At 35.7% G+C, this 21,397-nt stretch overlaps 1 protein-coding gene across 1 annotated transcript in view; it reads left to right on the top strand.

Moving 5' to 3' along the window:
- Nucleotides 1-21,397, top strand: part of LOC117963338 (F-box/LRR-repeat protein 17-like) — a 272,309-nt gene that overhangs the window by 167,468 nt on the left and 83,444 nt on the right. The gene's annotated exons all lie outside the window — the stretch shown is intronic.

Genomic DNA, 21,397 nt, shown 5'->3' with positions numbered 1-21,397 from the left:
TCAGAAACTGACTCCATGGGTTTCAAAATGTATAACGCCAAATGCAATGAATATAAACTTCTTGGTCTTGACAGCAAAGATGTCAAGTGTCAATGAGAAACGGCAGTGGCATTTTCGCGTCTTGCTTCGATTCATTCAGTGCTGTAAATAGCATGCAGTTGGCCATAAGGAAATCTTGTTTACATGACATCTCTGACAAATAATGATCCTGATACAGTAGCAGCAACAAGGGCATGTTCTGTTGTTGCATTTATTACTGCATTGTTTTGGGTAAATAGTCGAAGATGCTCTGGAATGTCAAGGTAATGCAGATGAGTCTTTGATAAGCACAGCAATCTGTTTTATGTTTCAGTTCATTGCCATCACCTGCTTGTCTCATTTATCTCTTGAAGATGCTGTGTTACAATACGTCTGGTGGAGTCGTCAGGATTAGATAAACCCTGGACTGCCTCCAGCCAGCCTATAATGGTCCCATTGCAGTGATGGAGTTGATAGGGAAATTATTTTACAAGCTTTTTGATGACGGAGGTCAGAGCAGTTATTGTTCATGCAGGTCCTATGTTTTGTTAGTGTGCAAAAGAGGGAGCCGATACACCATTGTCCCTTGACAAATAGCTGAAGGTCACAGTGTCACATATGCATAGGCCCTTGTGTCCAAATGCTTAGCTCTTTTCCTACTGCTGCAAGTATTACACCTTGAAACAGCTCATGTACAGTAGTGGCTCAAAAGAACTAAAGCAAAGAAGCATCGTGCCAAAATTCAGATCCCATTTGCACCAGAAGGCTTCCACAAATGCAGTCAGCAGGCGTTGGATACAGAATCCTTTAGGCAAAGCACTAATGTTCAGGATCAATCAGTCCAAAGAGGGGGTGAGAGAGGTGAGGGTGAGTGATGGATACTTCCAATGATGTTAGTAGACAGTCTGTCTTGTAAAATGTGGAGGAGATTGTGAAAGCTCTTGAGCTAAGCAATTGCTGTAGACTTAGTATGAGACGTAAAACCGAGGTCCTATTGTAAGTGACTCTGCAGCAGCAGCTGTGATGCATAGTTCACTGATCTGTCTCTGTAAGACGCTTTGGATAAAAGCATCTGCTAAATGACTAATTTAATAATAATATGGAGCACCGCAGAGTATGATGCAAAAACAGCCATTTGTAACAATTAGTTCAATCTTAGACTTAAACAGTAAGGCGAGGCACTTTGCACACCTATACCACAGGGATGAATTTTTTTTTTCAAAGACTAAATAGTGTCTACTACTAAGTCCACAACAATTGTTTAGCGCAAGAGATTTCACTTTCTCCTCCACATTTTACAAGATAGACTGTCTACTAACATCATTGGAAATATCCATCACACCCTCACCTCTCCCACCCCCTCTTTGGACTGATTGATCCTGAACATTACTGTTTTGCCTAAAGGATTCTATATCCAATGCCTGCTGATTGCATTTGTGGAAGCCTACTGGTGCAAATAGGATCTGAATTTTGGCACAATGCTGTTTTTCTTTAGTTCTTTTGAGCCACTACTGTACATGAGCTTTCTGTTTCAGGGTATAATACTTGCAGCAATGGGAAAAGATTTTAGCACTTGGGTACAAGGCCCTGTGCATATGTGGCATTGTGACCTTCAGCCATTTTTGTTTTTTATTCAACATTCAAGGGACAGTGGTGTACAGGCTCGCTCTCATATTTCTGTTGCCAAATTTGTCCTCTTTTAAAAAAACAAAAACAAAACCAAAGATGTGTATGAAAGTTGTTGAAATGCTTGAATGCACCCTTGTTGTTTTTAATACAGTATCTAGGGTGCTCATAAAACCTTTGTTTCTTGATATTAACATTTTTTTTTTATCTCAAACACTCGGGTCTAGAAATGTAAACCTCCGTCTTTTTTTAGTTCCTTCCAAGACGTTAGCAAAAACAACAGCAAATGCATTGTAGTTTTTAATTGTAGTATTAGACAAGGGACGCCACAGTATTGTTCCCTATGCATAGCAGGCATATTTAAGGTCAGCTGTGAATGGTGGTGAATTTCAGTGTTTTAGTGAACCCAACCATTATATAATATAAAAACAAATGCTGTCAGTTATGTACACCACAATTTTGTTTATTGGTTGTTGAAACAGGGGCATATTAAATAATAACAGTTGCTGTTGTTTCTACTCGCTATCTGGACAGCAACTGTACACGCCTATGTACACCACACCCAGATTTATGCATGTCGATCATTCAGGAGCCGTATCGAAGAAAGACTGAGTTATATAGTGTTTGCATTGGTGCATGGAAAAGTACATTTATCATTTTATCATTGCAAACTCTGCTGTGACTGTGTTGTGTTTTGCATGCATAGATTTGGTTAATTTACATGTAGGGAGTTTTAGAAAGGTCATGTATCGCAAGAGTAACTGCAGGTGATACTGTAAATGATTACTGGAAGCGTGACACTATATGTTGGAAGTCTGTTTTCAGTTAAATAAGTTGAATTGCCTTTTTTATATTTTTATTTTCTTGTCTCTATTATGTATTTTTATTATATCAACAATAAGAGACTAGACGAGACGAGTGAAAGTGATAGTAGTGGGCACTGTTCTGTTATGGCTAGAGCAGTAGTTTAATGGTTTATGCTCGAGAATGAAAATACCATTTGTGTAACCACAGAAAAATGTACCAAAAGCTTTCCAGTGTCATTTAGATATTGTTTATCACTTCATGCAGCAGGGAGTTAAGGTTTATGCACTATCTACAAGAAAGAAACTATTTAGTGTTCTCACTGCATACTTTTCCTTATAGCTCATTGCGAAATCGTGAAGAATCATAAACGTACTTTTAAAGTTCAGATGCCCCACAAATCTATAATAAAAGAAAGTATGTGGGATTAAGAGAGTCGCTCATATAACCTCTTGTTAAATTAGTGAAAGCTGCCAGTGATAATCTGGTTACGGAGTAATCATCTGGAATCCATAGAATATGGAATTTAAATAATCATTTCCTTCATTTTGCTGAATTAAGTTGGTTTTCATGAACGCTTCATGTGTACTTTGGCTTCCATTCAATTTGTTTCTCCATTTTTGGCCGTGAATGTGTTATACAGTATTGTATTTTATAAGTCAGAGGCCTTCTAAGCTGTCAGCTGTAGCATACTCAAACTATAACTTTCTAATAGTTAAGTCCCTTTCCAGTGTTGGTCTTTTCAATAAAATTGTGTATACCCGGCCACACAGCAGCAGTGTGTTGTTGAAATCTGGGATATTTGGAGACCTTTTGATGGATTAGTGATAGGTTGATGGAATTCAGTAAAAACTAAGTTGTTACATTTCTTGTTTTGCTTGAATAAGACCCAAATTAAGCACACATGCCATCTTCTTGAAAAGGATAATGAAATAACAGTCATCCACTTCTGGTCTGTCATAGCTGTATGCTGCTCATTAGAAATGTTAAACATGAAACTAAGCTGCTAAAAGGTCACCCGGTGAAAAAGGCTGCTCTGCCTGTCGCTTTTTACCTGTATAAATAATATTAAATGGCAGGTGGGAGTGAGGGGTGCTTTCAGTGCGAGCTGCTGTGCTGCTCAGTTGTCATAGTCTGCCTATTGTTCCTGAAGCGCATTTTAAAATTGTTCAGCATCCATTTCTGAACATCTGGAACCCATTTTACCAATAGGAACAACTCCTCTTGTTTCACACTGAAGTGCTTGGAGGTTGAAAAGTTTGAAAGAACCGCCACACTGTGTTTACTGTAGGTTTGGCAGCTCATATTTCTGTGATTTGGCTTTTCTTTTTATTCTTTTTTTCTTTTTTAAACTGGATGCAGATAATCTCAGCCTGTCGGTATATGATAAGCATTTGGAATATTGTCTAATTTTGGGATTATTTTCCAACACTGAGATAATATGATTAGAAGGGTATCTTTTTTTGTTGTTTAAATAAAATATGCCATCTTTTTAAATACAAGGGTGGAACATCTCTGCACCTTGAAGAACGCTGTTATGCTTCTCGCTGTCTGGGAGGATACAATCTCATTGCTGTTTCTTGGCACAGGATCAATCGCAGTGATTCATTTGGGATTCTGGCCATTGGCTGTGCAAAGCACTCAAGTCATGAGACATCTGTTTTACTGAATACCTAATGGCTTGATGTCACTGGAGTCAAATGCTTTTTCAAAGTGTCTCATCCATTATTATGCAGCCACAAGGTATTCATTACTTGTTTTTCTTTTCACAGGAAAAATAGTATTAACAACCAGGACATTAACTATTACACTGGAGTTTGACAGGATTGATATTTCCAGGTCAACTGTTCCAAACCCCTAAACGTTAGGACAGAGTGATTTTGGTTATTGTTTATTTTTTTGGCTGCTAGCTGCCTTTCACTTTTCTTTCAAAAGGATATGTACAAATCAATAGTTTCCTATTAATATTCCAAGGTGAAGGTCTGTGAAATGCAGGTTCCTGAGGTTCACCCTTTATTGAATTTAAAACCACTGTGCTTAGGTTTCATTGTTGTGTTTAGCAAGCTGAAGCAATCATGAAACTGGAGGTTTTTGACTCTTCCCCAACAGGATTTTAGGTCATGGTTTTCCAGTAATAAGATTGCATATCACTAAGTAACGATTCTAAAACTTCCAAAAACTCTGTTTTCAACACGGTTGACTGATTTCACATTTCCTCTGAGGGAGACAGTGACAATAAAATAATTCTGTTGCCATGTATTATTACATATGAAATACCCAAAAGGCAAACCATAAATATATTGATAATCAATTCCGTCTTCACTTGATGGAATTACAGCCTGGTTATTTACTGTTGGGTTTACATTACACCTATATTTGTTTACAGTATTATTAATGCTAATCAAACTATAGAAGTCCTAATCTATACTACCAAAAATAACAGAATTTCTGTACAATGTTTTAAACATTTTTTTAAATTTATGTGTGGTATATACAGGCCAATATATGAGATGTGCTGTATACACATATATTAACTGGTGTGCAATTTTTTCCAATGGGCTCATCCAGTTGATATTTCCCATATCACACGGCTATGTGATCTGGGAAACACACGTTCAATAATACCAGAAAATGAGCATGACTCCAGCGCGAGCTGTCAAACAGCAACACACCTCTACAACTTTCTAGTGTGTAATTGATAAAGAAACCCCTTCAGAGCCCTCCACGTCCAGTGAAAATCAGGTAAATCCAAGAGAAACACACGTTTCCAACATCGAAATTACCTCGGCAACAGGCTCTCTGCTTCCAATCTTTGGGCCAAACTGCATTTTCCATGAGGGAGTCACCGTAAACATCTATAAATCAGACACCTGAAATATCTCACATCCACAGATGAAAATGTTTTATAATACACTCTGATTCTGAGTGGTATGCCCCTTCTCACAAACAGGTACGCAGAAATGTTAGCAAACACAAACACCCTAGGAACAAACGAGTGAACATAAAGATAGCAAAATATAAAAAAGTGTATACAAATGTTAAATCGTGTAATTGTAACAAGCTCCGTAACCTTTTTTTTCAGCCTCCTCGAAAAAAAAAAAAAGTTCCCACTGAAACCTGACGGCAAAAAAACAACAGAACTGCCTGTCTCACATAATGCAAACCTTAAAAATTATTTTATGCAATTCACTAAAAATTATTTATGCAATTCACTCTCTGTCTAATAACTCACTGACATAAACTAATGTAGAGTAAGCCCCCCCACAACAAGCAACACAAAACTTTAGAACTCTGGCAGGAAAAAAATTGCTCACCAGAGATTATAAAAAATACTGCATGGGGTAGTGTGTGATAAATAAGAATTGAATGTCCACCCACGTGGTGGGATGCTTGGATAAACCCCTTGGGCTTCGCCCTCAGGGCTTATGTAGCATCCGACCCCTCGGGTGTGCATTAAATTATCATAACACACACTACCCCATGCATTATTATCTCACATTAAAGCTGCTGTTTTTGCACAAGAGGTGCGTGTTTAACATAAAGGCTTTAACCTAAGGCTGCTCAGTCCTCTGGATTATACACAGCTTGTTTATTATATTCCGTAAAATTATGTTATTAATTCCTTGAAACAAAAAGCATTTGACAATTGTATGTGAACAAGGGTGCAGACAAATATGGTAGATTAATAAAACTGTGCTAAGCAGGTGTAGCCAGTGACATGTTAAGGGCTTTGTATTTAATTTTCACCCTAGAGGAGCAGCCCCCCCCCCACCCCCCCAGGCTTCAAATATGTGTGGTCCAGAGTTTTAAGGGATTCGTTCTATGTAATTACAGAACGTTATCTTAAGTTTAAATTGACAAATAGTAAAGACAGTGCTCCTGTCGCTCTTAGTGGATTTAAGGGGAACCATTGTTTTTTTTTGTTTTTTTAAGTGCCAAGCAGCAGCTGTCCACTTATTAAATAGATGGCTGTGTAAATCAATGGGAGAGGCCTCAGGCTTTCATGTAATGTTTGTGACAGGAAGAAGTTTCTAGCTCTGTTTTTCTAGCCGTGATTTAGAGCTGCTTAGAGAATAGTGAGAATTTTCCTTGCCAAAGAAAAGTTTGTATCCAGTAACATGTTCAAATCTGCCAGGAGCTATAGCGGCCAACATTAAATTCCTTCCAAATCAGCAGCCAGTTATCTGTGTAATGGTAAACCTTGTGAAGGAATTTATTTGCTTTGGATGAAACTCTATCTCAACCCCCTGAGATAGGGCATTTTTAAATAGGGCATCTTTCCAGTTGACACAAATAAATAAATCAATGTACAAGCTGCTGAAATGGTAGGTTGTTGCACTTTTGTTCTGTACCTTTTCAAATGCATTATGATATGGAAGCAGTAAACGTGTGTTGAGTTTAGAATGTCCCAGTCTAGCCCTTGGACTTTTTTTATGAGTACAGTCATAAAATCACTCGCAATTGGCTTTTTCAGTATGATTTGCAATCTTTCACCTTGGTGTCACCCTCGACCCCTCCTCTCCTACTCTCAGCACATCTCTACTCTGGCACGCTCCTGTCGCGTCTTCCTCAGCAGCATACGCAGAATTCGCTCCTTCCTCACTGACTATTCCACACAGCTCCTAGTTAAGGCCCTGGTACTGTCCTGCCTTGACTACTGCAACTCCCTCCTGACCGGCCTCCCTGCCTCTGCTACCCGTCTACCCCAGCTCATCCAAAACTCTGCTGCTCGCCTTGTTTTTTCCTTTCCTCGTTTCTCCCATGCTACTCGGCTGCTCCTCTCTCTGCACTGGCTCCCTATCACTGTTCGCATCCAATTCAAAACTCTTGTACTCGCCTATTGCTGTCTTGACCTTTCTGCTCCCTCCTACCTCCAGACTATCATTTCTTCCTACACGCCCCCTCGCCACCTCCACTCCCCCGCCTCCAGAGCCCTCTCCTTCTCCACCCTTGCTCCTCAGTGGTGGAACGACCTAACCGTGGATATTATGACTGCTCAGTCCCTGACCACCTTCCGGCACCTCATCAAGACAGTTCAGACAGCATCTGTAAACATCACAACTCTTGACTATACTGGACTATATGGCACCCAATTGTATCAGTACTTGCACCAGCTTGAACTGATCTGCTCCACACCTTGCCACATTCAACTACTGCTCCTAACTATAACTACTTACTGTATCTTGAATTTGATTTTACTCATATAGGTAACCATACTCACGTTTTTTGTAATTATCTGAAATCATTCTCATCCATTTCTCATACTTAGTACATGTTCTCACTGGACTTTACTCATAGAAGCAAATATTTACTACAAGTTTTAACTGCTCTTAGTCGAACTCGCTCTTACTTATAATTTACTGTTCTTTATCTTGCTCTTACTTGAATTTGATTTTATTGTACTTTCATATCTGCTCTTATCTGTATTATGATATTCTGTAATGTGATATTTTATAATGAGATACTTTGTACTGTGATAACTTGTAACAATTGTATGTCACCCTGGATAAGGGTGTCTGCTAATAAATAAATAAATATATTATTATTATTATTATTATTATTATTATTATTATTATTATTATTATTATTATTAGGCCTTGGCCTGAATAGCAGGACACAGTTAAGATACAAAGAGGAAGAGAGAGTCTTACAAGTATTGTGTGCAGCACATTGAGTACTAAGTGTGGATGAAAACCCAGAGTATCTCTGCACTTATTAGTTTGTCAGGCACATCTTCCTCTCAAAGTGATTGCTGTACGGCAAGTAGACTCTTGATTTGTGTAGTTTATTTGCTTTTATCCCAAAGACCCTTCCCCTGAAATTCTCTGTCATTCCTCTTGGTATTATAGAGGTACAGTAGGCTGTGCTGTAACTAGACCTCAAGAGCTATTCCTGATCTGGCATTGACAGTAACGCAGTAATTCATAGATAGTGTGTGTGCCATCCAAAAACCATACTCTTACATACAGTAAAGATACATGCAGTAGATCCATCTGTACTTGCTGTACATCACATACTTACAGTATGTACATCACCTTTTGACAAATATGAAATTGATTTACTTGCAGTGGAGTCATACTATTTACTGTAATGTATTCTTTAGTATCATGGTGATGCAATGGGAATGTGACATACCTTGTTTAGGAATAGCACAACTGTAAACCAGGACAGAAAGGTACGGCACAAAAAGGAAGGTTTACATCAATATAAGCAAACCGGATTGACTTTTCCTGGTGAAATGTTAATTTCTAATTTCTAGCAGGCTTTCTGCGTGGCATCTTCTGAACTTCTTTATAGAATTGTTTTTAATTAACAAGCAACCATACGCACTGCACCCAGTAACAGGCTTGTAAATTATAGCAATCAATTTCTGCTAACAAAATATAATGGAAGGTATCTTGGAAACAAGTCTCATAAGTATTTAAATATTAGCATGAATGTTAAAGTACTGTGAATAAAATTATTCAGTCAGTCTGACCTATTAGCTCAAGGGAGCAGAAACAAAAAAGAAGAGTCCTATGTTTTTGTCAGAAGTTCACCGATATACATTACAAGGGCTTAACAACCAGCTTAAATTACAATAGGGTGATTGGTGAAAAAGACTGGTTCAGCTAACGATTTCCTGTTTAATTAAGTCCTGAAAACACCTCTAGAAAATGCAGGTCTTTTCCTGGCTTTGAATGCATATTTCTGGACTCTAATGGATACCTGAATAATTAGTGGGACATTTATTATTTAGCCTTTCAAAGCTATTAATTAAAACTGAATTTATCTTACTAGTGTTGAAATTAGCTTTTTGTTGTAAAACAAAAAAACAAACAAACAAAAAAAAACATATATTGTAGTGATCCTGCAAGGTATCTATGTGGCTAATTTTAGGGATAATTAGCTGCACGTCCCTGTATTTTGGGCAATAGTTTTACAGTCAAATGCAATTATTTTTTGCTCATCATTCTTTGGGTCAGGGTTAGATTCCTGTTGTTGGGTTGCTTTAGGTGTCACTCACAAAATCACGTTTCCCAAAATTAAAAGAGAAACAAAAAAGGACCATGTGCGTGGTACGGCCTGCTACGAAATAGAAGGTAAGCAGGCCTGTGTTTTCTGGTGTCCTCTAATTAATAAATGTGTCTGAGAGACATCTTGCGGCCTCCTTTTGTGTTGTGAAAGTAAATCCTGGATTTGGTAGCCTTCCTACAAACATTACAGTGTGTTTGATAATTATTTATTGTTGAAAACACATCCCAGGAATGTTAAAACTATTTGTGTCCCAACAGTACTGTCATCTGAAAAATGTATTGGCTGCTGTACTACTTTCGTCATTTGATTTGACGAGCGGGGCGGAGAAGGAAGTGTCTCAGCTTTAACTTCCTATTTGTTTTAGACTGATAGGTGGTAAATTTAAATCGTTAAGGTCGGAATTGATCAGAACAATGAAAGAAGGTACACTGGTGAAAAAATGCTGGCAGCCAGACATACTGTTAAGCTATCTTGTCAAATAAAAAGATTGAGCATCTACTGCATAAAGAAGCTTAAAGCATTAGAAGGTGGTTCACAATTATTGATCAGTAGTATACACATAAATAAATAGTATTATTTCAGGACCGAGTTAGGGCCAGCAAAAACAGTTCATGTATGTTTCACAAATGTGATGTAAAAAGAGACAAAATAATAATTGGTCATTATTTCTGTATGTTATTTTAAATTATTTTAGACAGGCAGCAGGGCTACAAAGCACAGAAGGAACCATTCCTCAAGAACAACACAGCCAGCCTTCATTTCACAGATTGTAAGACCAGTGGGCTTGTTTTACCTGTGTCAGCTGTGTGATAATGATGGTAATACAGGGTATAGTAAATATCTGCTCATTTGATGTGATCTTTTCATTGTGTGTATAATGCATGCCTGCATTTCCAAATGTCTTTTGTTTGGTTTCAGTATGGGGCCGCTAAACCTTTTTAAATTTTTTTTCAAATAAATATTTTTTATCTGATAGAACTGTCTTAGGACTGGTTGGCCGTATTGTAGCTCTGTAATCTTAGTTTATCGTTTTTTTTTTTTTTAATTTGTGGGTTATGAAAAATTATTCTTTATATACTAGTCTCCTTTCTGTTGCTCAGGCAGTGCCATAGTCTCATTTCACAGGCTCTTGGCTGTAACTCTTATCTTGAATGACCATGGTGCAGATTTAAGCTATGAGTTATATACAATGATGGCAAAAGAAACCTGGAGCTTTGCTTCAGATAGGATATGGAATTTACAACCGTGTTTGTGACCTGTTTCAAGTAGGAATGTGATTTAAATGGGGCGTTTTAAGAGGAAACTTAAGAGACGAGTCATATATACTGTTTGACTGCCTCCAGACCGATCTAATTCCTTTGAAGATGATGGAGATAAGCTTTGGGATATCTCCAGAGGTGACCGTTTATGTATGTTTTCAGATGTTTATTTTAAAAATACACCAGTGCAAAATATGTCACGCTAGTCATAAGAGACATATTATGAACCAGATTATGAAATGGCTTAAAAATTATACATATATTTCGTCAAATACAGTTTTTTTTTCAATTTAGCAAGAAGGGTGGGAAAAAAATATTAAGTGCAGGTTATCCATAAAGCCAAAAGGTTTTTTGTTTGTTTTGATATTTTTTCGTTCCACAGACAGGACGAGGAAACTGAGAGCATCTGTAAAACCAGTATCTCCAGATAGTCAGACACAAAGCAGGTCTTTCATTTGCTGTCTCTCTCAAGGGAATTAAAAATAGAAAAAAAAAAATTAGTTTGTTTTTAGTTTTTTACTTTTAGTTGGTATTAGTTCCTTAGTAAATCATATCCTAATGATGATGATGATGATAATGATAATAATAATAATAATAATAATAATAATAATAATATATATATATATATATATATATATATATATATATATATATATATATATATATATATATATGTATGTGTGTGTGTGTGTGTGTGTGTGTATATATATATATATATATATATATATATATATATATAATAATAATAATAATAATAATAATAATAATCTTTATTTATAGAGCGCCTTTCATACAACAAGGTTCAAGGCGCTGCACAAAAAACAAAAATATATAAAAAAACAAAAATATATATATATTAGCTCAGAGAGCCAGCTGCCCAACGTTTCGATATGTTGTACATATCTTTCTCAAGGGAGCCTGTGTTTGAATCAAAACATTGGAGGTATTTATAGGTTTTTGATGGCATGACAACCACTTGTTATTGTTTACATTCAAATCCAATCTATATATTGTGACATCATTTTTACTTCTATCTTTGAATCTGTATTAATTCTAATTTTATTTCTAATTAATGAAAGGTGGTTCTGAATTCTTTTATATAAAGTAGTTCCAGTCTCTCCAACATATTTGATTTCATCACATTTTTCACAGGCTATTCCATAAACAACATTGCTATTTTTACAGTAGGTATTAGTTTTTAGTGGTTATGTGGTGTTCTTATGTTTAATTATATTTTTACTTTTGTCCATGTATTTACACACTTTACATCTACTGGTGCACACGTTTGTAGAACATATTTTGTCAATTATTCTTTTATGTTTACTGTGATTAAAATATCACCTAAATTAGCTTCTCTTTTGAATGCTACAACTAGGGTCTTAAGAAATACTTTTTTAAATTTTTCTGAATTATGTAGAATCCGCAAGTGTTTCCAAACTATCTTAGAAATATTGGGCAAAAGTTTAGAGCAAGTCATTACTAATGGGACTCTTTTGACCTTTTTATCTCTATTTTTATAATCTAGTAGATCATCTCTTTTTTTTTAGTTTATCCACTTTTCTTAACTCCGTCTCTATAATTCTTTCTTTGTATCCTCTTTTTTTAAGATTTGTTTTTAATACAGTTCTTTGTTTTACATAGTCACTTTCTTTTGAGCATATTCTTTGTATTCTTATTCCTAGACCCTTTGGGATTAAATTATTATTATTATTTATTTCTTAGCAGACGCCCTTATCCAGGGCGATTTACAGTCATAAACAAAAATACATTTCAAGAATCACAGTACAAGTATTAATACAATTAAGAGCAAGATAAAATACAATGACCTTGGTTCTAGCAAGTACAAGTATGACAAAATACGATTCAGTAACAGAGCAGATAACAGTGTCAGTGATAGTTACATCAGGATATAATTAAATACAAAATACTACAGATTAAGTAACACTTGTGACAGATCACAGTACTCTAAAGTACAGGATTAAATGCAGTAAAATAGGGAGCAGATAAGAGCAAGTACAGCGTATTTAAGGAAGAGTGATAGTGTCCAGAGGGAAAAGAGGAGTTCTACAGGTGCTGTCTGAAGAGGCGATATATATCCATCCCTACACTCTCCTTTATATTTCTGTAAGACAGTGTAGCTTGAGAAGGTCACATTTTGGCATCCAGATAAAAATGAAATAGCATGTGATGGACAGTGAAAACCAACTACAGTACATGAACCACTTAGTAAGCTGCTTGAATTTGTTCTAATAAGAGCGGTGGCTGTCACATATTTTAGACTGGAGTTGGAGTGGTGTTAGGAAAGGCTTTAACCCAGTCAGTGGTCTAAATATTCTGTTAAGCCCCATTTTGACATTTTTGCAGTCTTGCCATAGCCTTTTTACATCGATGTGAATACCCTGTAAATTCCATGCAGGGTATCATTTTAGAAGTGCTAAACAGCTCTAACAGTATGGTCTTGCAACCATTTCCACTGGCTGCCAATACCATTTTGCAGGCTCCAAACCCCAAGTGCCATTGCAAACTTGACTGACATCCCATTCAGTCGTCATTTCCAAATCCAGGACACTTGTGGCCTCCTGGGCCTTTTATTATTAATGTTTTAGCAGTTTAATACCGAACTGTCGGCAGAGGATTTTTTTTTTTTCCCATAGCTTTGGGGACATTTCAGTTCTACATGAGTAAGAAAGGTCTAAATGTATTTCCTGTCTCAGAATTGTAAGTCATGTTTTGGATTTCTAGGGCCACAGGGGACGGATCAGAAACAAAGGTTAATGAAAGCTACAGGTATTTTAATATGTTAGGAATGATTTCAAAGCCTGATAAAGTAATGGTAATTGATTTTCTGAATCAGTGTGCTACAAGCAATCTTGTCATACAGTACATGAAGGTTTCTGTAATTATATAGGCCTGTGTTTTGTTCAGCGTGGAAATGTTGATATTTTTTTTGGTATTAAATACAATTTTAGCATTTGTTTTGCATAGTCCATAACAATATACTTAGGTTTCTATAAACGTAGGAAGCATACCTGACTATTTCCTTTGACCCATATGCTTTTGAAAATGTGAAGTGATAGGATTCAATATATTTGGCTTTATAAGATCGAGCAAAAGGTTGAACCACTTAGCAACAAAATGATGTAGAACCCAATTACTTGTTCTTGTGTCATGTTTCTTCTATATAGGTTAGGGAAGAGTTTTTTGTAAGGACAGTTACATTAGTGTGTAAAACTAAAGTAGAATCTTTATAATGGCAGTCAATACTATAATTTAGCGACCTAAATGGTATGTGTTCATAAACTTTGCCTAGTGTTCTTTTTTTGCCATTTTAAATTGCTTTTATGGAAGATAGATTTCACTGTAAGTGAGAATGTTGTACATTGTAACAGTAACTATGTGTTAGACAACAGTGCAGCCATTTCTTAATGCATACATACTTTTTCTGTTGCACAAAATATCTAAAATATTCTACAATATTCTACCTTCATTTTTATAAATAGAGCTGGAATTATATATATATATATATATATATATATATATATATATATATATATATATATATATATATAGATATAGATATATATATATATATATGTGGAGTGGGGAGTAGGGGAAGAAGTTGCTTTCTCTGTTGTGCATCAGAACAGAATGGAGTTGGGTTACAAGTCAGAAGATAATAAATAGGAGTCTGCTGTGCTTCATTCCTTAAGTAGCTAAACTGTGAAGGGAATGCAGTGTAATAGATACACATGTGCAAGATAATGAACAGTGTAAATAGTGTTTGGTCATTCCAGGCCATATGGTATATGTTAGAAAATCCAGTAAATTATTTTTTTTATCTAAGTTGGAATCCTTTCTGCTCTAGTGGAGGTGTGAAAAAGACCTGTTCTGTGGTAACTGTACAGGGTCCACTTTCCCAACTGTTGTCTGTCAGTAAATTCCAGATGGTCCCTCAAAGCTGTTGCTGTTTTTACGTTTATTCCAAAGATTATTCTCTGTGCTAGGATTGACTGTCTGGAATTGCAATGCAGTTTCTGCAAAAATTAAAAGTTGTAGCAGTTGATAGTATTTGCAACAATATCTAGAGCCCAGGGTGTTTGAATGGTTTCTGTTGTGCAGCCGGAACGGTACATGCTTTTGGGCCCATGCTGGTACAGAGCTGCTAGTGGTCCATAGAAATGTTTTGTAGTGGCTCTTCATTTTTATTGGGGGGGGGGGGGGGAGGGGGCTTTGGAAGTTTTTTTTAAAAAAAAAAGGCTTTTTAACTAAACAAATAAACTGCGTGATGTAAAGTGGTGGTGTATATCAGGTATGTGTCAGCACATATGGGGCACTTTATGGGACAAACTTATTGCAAGAGTCTTGAGTAGAACAAGGTCTGTATTCCACTTTCATCATTGTCCTACACTGTATTATTAAATTAAGACAAAAGGCAAGTTTAGAATTCCAGCTGAGATACGCATTGTCCTTGGATGTTTTCACATTTGTCAGACCTTGGATATTTTTTACTGAATTTATCCCAGTTTTTGTAGTGCACTTCTGAAGCTAAAATGTCATTTTCTAACTTCCTTGTCCAAGTCAGCAGCATTTGTTTCTGTATTTTGCTAAGAAGAGTTTTTGCTAATCTTAATCCATGATGTACTGTAAATCAATAATAAAGTAATGCTTCTTGTTCTCTGAACTGGTTGCCAGGGTGTTGCCTCCCAACTTGTTGATTGTGTAAAAATCTAGAGCTAGATAGAGCCTGTTTTCTCAGAACTCATTTATGCTCTTAACTTTTTTAACTTTTCTATTCATAATTGAAGTAAACTGTATTTCCCTCCCATTCCTGCTGTGCCAAGCCTCCATGTTGGGCACAAACAATGCTGTCACATTAATATATTTGCATTAAAGCTGGAAGTCAGTCCCTTATAATCTGAACCCTGGGTCACTGTAAAGACTTGCATAGGGTTTTGAAGAGAAACTCAAGCATCAGCATCAAGTTTGAGTTTCTGCTTTAGTCAACCCTGCTTGCTTACTTCTACACTAACAGGCAGAGCTAGCATGACAAGTTCTTATACTTTTATTGAGAGAAAATGTGAAGCACAGACATTTCCCTGTTTATTGTCATATTTTTAAGTCTCCATGTGACAACCAGTGAAGCAACCTACAGTTGAGGCACCTGGTGGCTCTAAAAAAGGCAACTTCAGAATTTTGTTTGGTGTTAATGAAACTATAAATATATATTTAAGTGCTTCAGGTGAATATAAATCCATACGACAGCAGAGCTGTCAAAGTTCTGCCACTTATAAATAATAATAAGACACGTTGTAAGTAGAAATGTGTCTTTCCCCAAAAATTTCACTTCTCTGTAGTTTTGGAAACTTCATTTAAGTGAGTATCTCCAAAAAAGAATCTTTTAAAAAAATAATCCATTTATAACCCCAAATTACATTTCTGAACTTGCTGTTAAGGAACTATATAAATAACTTTTTTTTTTTTAACAAAATCTATCTATCTATCGTGGTCTTTAAAACATTACAAGTACAATGGGAAAGATTGAGTTTAAATTTGTGGTATTTTAATTAGCCTACCGATAATTCAAAATTAAGATAAATAACACTGTAGTGTGTGATTAAATCAATTTCTCTAAAAAAAAAAAAAGACAGGAATTTGTAGGTAGGCAAGCTTATTTGATACATTTGATGTACCTAAAGGTGGTGTAAACTGCGATGGATGTCAGTCCCCACACAGGCACCCTCTGACTCGTTTTGAAACAGTCCTTTTTACCTCTCCTCCTTTTATACCTATACGATTACATGTTTAAGAGAAGCAAAATAAATTAAATGAATAATGAAAATGTGAAAATTTCATACATACATTTTAAACATCCCAAAGCCTATATTTGTATTGGTAGTATTCAGGGTTGAACAAAATACTCAGGAAATGTATTTAATACTTCTAAAAATTGGCATTTGCATTACAAATTACAAAATACAAATGTAATGAAAACACATATTTTAATTACACATATTTTGATACTGCCTAACTATGGTAGTATTGTAGTGTTATATCATTTATTTTGCCTGCACCTTCAGTGCAAATTGGTCCAATTATCCCAAGAATCCGCTGCTCAGTATTGCTCAGCGGTGTAACAGCAGACGAACCCCCTCCCGTTCTGTGAAGTTCTTTTTTCAGCGCTGATCCTTTCTTTTTTGTATCGCTCAATGTCGAGCACCATTTCTTCTTCGCTGCATCAGCTGTCCGAGGGTTGCCACAGACAGCAGACACGGCCAAAGCAATTTCTGCCCAAGCCTTTTCCTTCATTTCATTTGATAGTGTGCTCGAAAATTTTCCGAATATTATACATTGTTTCTCCTCAACGTCAGCCACCAGCACATCGTTCTCTTCTCTGCTGAAGTTTAAAGCCCTACGTTTTTGTTTAACTCCTGCGGTTATGAGAACCATATTATCTATAAACTAATCACCCACAAATGTTCTTTTTTCTTAATAATAATGACTATGTTTACAAGGTTATACGCAAGCTGTAACCGTTGTAGTTGGATTCAGACTCGATAAGCTGTTAGTAGATAACTGTTAACGTTCGATAATATTTTAAACCTATAGATAGGAATTCCTAACTTTAGGATAGAATGGAGCAGTTAGGAAAGTATCGCCACCTGTGACTTGTGTAACACAGCAGGGAGGGGGTTAGTATCCTCCCTGCAGAAAACATGTGCGTATGCACATTTTGGTTAATTGTTTAATTATTTGTTAATTGTTTTATTATTTAATTATCACCTGCACCTGGTTACGATTGTAAATTAAAACCAGGTGCAGGGTATTTAAGAGAGGCAGCTAAACTGCTCTGGACTGCTGAGTAGAAGGAGACAGAAGACGTGCTCTGTTTCCGAGCAGTCAAAAAGGAAACTGCGTTTTGTTTTATGCCAGGTAAACGGCTTAGCCGTCCTGCGAGCTAGTCAGGGACCTGCATAAGTGTTTAGTAGTGTGCATTAGAACTAGGTGTTTGTTTTGTTTTGACTGTGTATTAAAAATAGCGCGTAAGCGTTTAAAACTCCATTTCCTGTGTCCTGGGTCTGCTTTTAAAGGGGCAAACGAACGACCGTTTATGTGTAATATCACATAAAAGATAAGATAGGAAAGCAAGTTAGGAAATTGTTCTGTAATATGGCCCCAAGACTGTAATTTAAAAATAAAGAATAATGTAAACAGCAATCATAAACTACATAGCACAGAATAAGAAATGAGACCTGTAATTAAACCCAATCTGGGCCTGCCAGGATATGAAATTCCTAATAATACGGTATTGTAGTTTCTTTCCCTAAAGGGCACAACTGATACCAACCCCCACCTTTATTTATTTATTTATTTATTTATTTATTTATTTTTCCATTCATTCAGATGACGATCTGGATTAAACTTTTGTTTCAGAACATTTTTGACAGAGATTTCTGATGCTTCAGTTAGGTAGATAACCAGTTTTACTGCAAGGACAGAAAATAAATATAAAGTAAGGGACAGTGTCCCTTTATACCACAAAACCGGTTATAATGTGGTGTGGCAATTGCTCCCATTTGTACCACAATACAATTGCACTTGCACTTAAGGAGTGACACAAATAGCCATCTCATCACTATGGCTCCCAACTACAGCGTTAATAAAGGCTGCATCTATTGTGACAAACATCATATACAGTGTAATCACATTGCCTACTTTTTTTTTTTTAGGATGTAGAATGACACAATGAGTACTCGCTCTTCATCACTGTGCAGATTATATAGTATTTGTGCAAGTCATAACTATATCAAGGTAATTTATCCATGTTCAGCTTCGTCAGTTATTATTATTATTTTATTATTATTTATTTTTTAGCAGACGCCCTTATCCAGGGCGACTTACAATTGAAAGCAAATACATTTCAAGTATCACAGTACAAGTAATAATACAGTTAAGAGCACGATAAATACAGTGATTCAATGCTTTTAAAATGGCCAAAACTGACAATATTACATTTCTTTGTATTTATTTTTCTTTATACAAAGAAAATAGTTATCTGTAAACATCACATACATAGAGAGATACTGTGCTGATTAGAAATAAGGAAACATGCTCCATCAATGTATCCAATTCTGCCTCTGGAATTTGAACCCCTTGTGTTGTCAGTATCACTCGCTGTCAATGACAGCGTTTCTAACCATTGTTAGTGCTTCTGCTTTCCACAGTAGTGCCATTCCTCAAGTATATCAGTCCTCTGCAGAAATGAGTGTGTTTGTCACCATGGAAACCCCTTTAAAGCAGCCTGATTAAAGAAGTCTTAAGTTGTATCCACTGAACATAAAACAATGCATTGTAGATTAGAGGATAAAAAACAATACATGATGGTATGCATAGCAGTTGTTTCTGAGCTGCAACAAGTGGATGAACATCTAAAAACATTAAATACTACTGTATGTAATGTTCATATTACTGAAGTTTAAAGGTGTGAAATACTTACTTAAGCATGTGATTGGTTTCACACAGCTTTTCTTGGAAATGTGGGTAACAACAAACATCCTGTATGCAGTGTTGTTGTAGCACTTAGAATTTTAGGATTGAGACATAAAAAACAAAAATGATATGAACATAATTCAGATCTTTTATTGGACCTCATGTAATCAAAGAAACTACAAATTGACATTGCAAAAATCTACCAGAAGCCATAATAGTAGTACACATTCTTTAATTTGTCAGTTTTTTGTTAAGTATATAGAAAGCAACAAAGCGGTATGTAATTCAGTATGTTAACGTAACATTATTCTTCAAGTTTCATTCGACTTTATGAAGCAAAATGAGTTCTTTCTATAGGGTGATGCAAAACTTTTGGACATAGCTGTATAAAGAAATAATAGTTTTATTTTTCAGTGATACAATTTAAAACTCAATCATAATGCTTTTGCACTAAAACACAGCAATATTCTATTTTTATTTCATAGATTTATTTCAGCGGTTTATTCTTGTAATAATAATAGATCTATTTTAACATATTGTAAATCAATATTTTTTTTTAAAAAAATTAAGAAAATACAACCAAAAACCTTTTAGTTGTTGAGACGTGCTTTTATTGTATTTTTCTATTGCCATTCCAGAAGCAAAAAGGGTATTCATTAATAAAGAGTGCACTTCTGGCACAGAGGACACAGGTGCATGTTGCATTTAAATGATCAAAAACCTTCATTTAATGCACCTTGTGTTGTACCATTTACCTCGATCCTCAAACTTGAGTCAGAGTGGCTTTAAAAGTGTAAGCCTTACCAATGGATGTCTGTCTAATTAGCTTTGTCTGGTCCTTGAGTGCATGGCAAACAGTAACAAGGTCTCCACGGGCCACTGTTTTTGCTAGCACAATAGACATATTTCCTCATTAGTTCTTTTCAGTTGTCACTAATGCCATATCTCTGGGTTTTGACTGCAAGAAACAAAAACCTCCAGACTTAATATTTTGAGCAGGCACCTGTTTACCAGTTACTTGCAGGCATTTGAACCTGGAGGCTGAGCATGTTTTGCACATGAGATCTATATGTTTGGTTTCAATAAACAATACAGCTTCTTTAAGAGGGATTTAAGAATTTGAGCTTCAGATGGACACATAAAATATATATGAATGCTTGAAGTGCTGTCTATCTCTATCTGTCTGTCTCTCCTTACAGTATCAGTTTATTTAGTGATCGTGATTACATTTGCATGATTGATTTTGGGGACATTATTTATGGAGTGCCTACTATCATGGTCTTAAGAAAACTAGATCCTGTGTACCATTCTGCTTTGAGGTTTATAACCAGCCTGGGTTATTTTGTTCATAATTGTGATTAATATAAATGGGCTGGTCTGACTTATTTATCTTTGCAAAGACTGAAACAATGATATATGATTGTTTATAAGGCTGTCAGTAAAACACCAAATTAGTACTTATAGTCTTAGATCTTAGACTTTTCTAAGTTTTTTTCAGTTCTTAGGGTTGGTATGGAATTTGGGGAAAAAAGCAAACAATGTTCTGGCTCCATAAACTTCAGGAAGAACTGAGACTTGCTGTCTTGATACCTTTTAAAGGAGTTTAAACATAAAATGGACATCTGTGTAGCTGAGACATGTTTTTGTTTTGGCCGGTGCTCCTAAATTGTTTCTCATCATTTTCATTAACTTGTTTGTATTGGTTGTTTTCATTTGAACTGTGTGTGTTGTTGTGTTTTGAAAAATAGATTTTAATCTCAATGAGACTTTCCTTATTAAATAAAGGTTAAATAAAACAAAACATAAATAAATAAAATAAAGTAATCCATCATAAAAGGTTAACTGTAAACATAAATCTGAACAAATTGATTAAGATATAGCCTAATGTATAATCCTACAACTGCAACTCTGATAATCTTAATATATGCCTTGACAACTAACAGATTTTTTTTTGTTTCATTGGGGGTAAATCCCATACAGTATTAGGGACGCCATTAGATAAATAATTGTTGCACACATTATGATGGATAGATTTCTTGTGTGGTATTTTGGAAATGGTAAAAAAAAAAAAAAAAAAAGTGTGTTTTGGGTTTAAAATTGCTAAGCAATGCAGTTTCCTTTGACATCAAAAAAGCAACATTAGGACCATTTAAAATTAATTGCTACCTGCTATTTAAAATCGGCTG

This window comes from Acipenser ruthenus, chromosome 2, assembly GCF_902713425.1.
Source record: "Acipenser ruthenus chromosome 2, fAciRut3.2 maternal haplotype, whole genome shotgun sequence".
Taxonomy (NCBI): Eukaryota; Metazoa; Chordata; class Actinopteri; order Acipenseriformes; family Acipenseridae; genus Acipenser; species Acipenser ruthenus.
The sequence above is the reverse complement of the archived record's forward strand: the minus strand, read 5'-3'. Positions and strand labels throughout refer to the sequence as shown.